Here is a 1,678-nt window from a genome sequence, read left to right as displayed (position 1 = left end):
CAGCGGCTTTTACTTAAATTGATGCCTTATGATTTTTCGATAACTCACAGGGCTGGAAAAGAGAATAAGGGAGCGGACGCACTCTCTCGGCGTCCCCATTCAGGCGAATTATTGACTTTGTCCGTACCATATTGCGTCGAAATCACTGACATACAAAGGGGCCTTCAACAAGATTCTTATACAGTGGATATTCTCCAACAGCTCCACACAAATCCTTCATCGGTTCCTGATTTTTCTTCGCTTGACCAACTTTTGTTTTTCAAAGGTAGGATGATCATCCCTGATATACCCGATCATAAACTTAGATTACTTCAAGAGTGTCACGACTCACCAGTTGGTGGACATGGTGGTTTTTTAAAAACCCTTAAACGCGTCTCTCTAATTTTTTTGGCCAAAAATGAAACAAGAAATCAGGGTGTTTGTGCAGAACTGTTTAGTTTGCCAGCAGCAAAAGTACCAAACATTATCTCAGGCTGGTCTCCTCCAATCGTTGCCAATTCCGGTTCAAATATGGGAGGACATTTCCGTGGATTTTATTGTGGGATTACCGCCATCTAACAGGTTTGACACTATCTTGGTAGTCGTGGATCGCTTGAGCAAATATGCCCATTTTCTGTGTTTATCTCACCCTTTTACAGCTAAGAGTGTGGCTGCCATTTTTTGTAAAGAAGTTGTTCGTCTACACGGCTTCCCTCGCTCCATTGTTTCGGATCGTGACGTCATCTTTTTGAGCACTTTTTGGCAGGAACTATTTCGTTTGAGCCAAACCAAACTGCAATTAAGCACCAGTTACCATCCACAGACGGATGGTCAGACAGAAGTTCTCAATCGCTATTTAGAGGCCTATTTACGTTGAGTTCCTATTTAGCGTGGGTTGAATATTCTTACAACACCGGGTATCATACTTCTACGGGCACTACTTTTTCCATCGTTTATGGCCGAGATCCTCCCTCCCTTCTGCCTTATGTAATGGGAGAAACCAAAAACGCAGAATTGGAACAACAATTAATCGATCGTGATGACATGTTAAAGCTCCTATGCCTCAATCTTACAAAAGCTCAAGATCGGATGCGTAATCAAGCTAATACAAAACGACGAGAAGTAACTTTTCAGGTTGGGGAGTATGCTTTTTTAAAACTTCAACCGTATCGACAGCAAAGCTTGGCTAACCGTCGTTATGAAAAGTTGTCCCCTTTATTCTTTGGTCCTTATCGGATCAAACGTGCCATTGGACCTGTGGCTTATGAGCTTGAATTACCTCCGGATGCTAAAATTTATCAGGTGTTTCATGTCTCCATGCTCAAACCACCCCATGGGTCTTTTTCTCCGACCTCAATTGCCCCATTACCAATCACAAGGGATTGGGAGATTGATGTTCAGCCTGCTTCAATTGTTGATCATCGCTGGGTGCTGGAAGCAGGCCAACCCGTGCTAGAATTATTGGTTTCTTGGGCTCAGCGTCCTATAAGAAGAAGCTACTTGGGAGTCATATGATCTGTTAGCTGAGCAATTCCCTCGTTTTCGCCTTGAGGACAAGTCGTTTTACCAAGGGGGAAGTAATGATAAGAACATACAGGTGTATACAAGAAAGAAAACACGTGGCAAGGGACATGAGCAGGAGCAATTTAATGCCCTTTTTGGAATTTGGATGGACCCACTGGGTCAACCATGCAATGTT

The 1,678-nt window shown here is 43.2% G+C and overlaps 1 protein-coding gene across 1 annotated transcript in view; it reads left to right on the top strand.

The window, feature by feature from the left end:
* Positions 1 to 1,678, top strand: part of LOC112508228 (heparan-alpha-glucosaminide N-acetyltransferase-like) — a 16,301-nt gene that overhangs the window by 5,210 nt on the left and 9,413 nt on the right. The window lies entirely within an intron of this gene.

Source organism: Cynara cardunculus, assembly GCF_001531365.2.
Source record: "Cynara cardunculus var. scolymus isolate 2C chromosome LG 2, CcrdV1, whole genome shotgun sequence".
Taxonomy (NCBI): Eukaryota; Viridiplantae; Streptophyta; class Magnoliopsida; order Asterales; family Asteraceae; genus Cynara; species Cynara cardunculus.
Note: the sequence above shows the minus strand (reverse complement) of the source record. Positions and strands in the feature narration are given on the sequence as shown.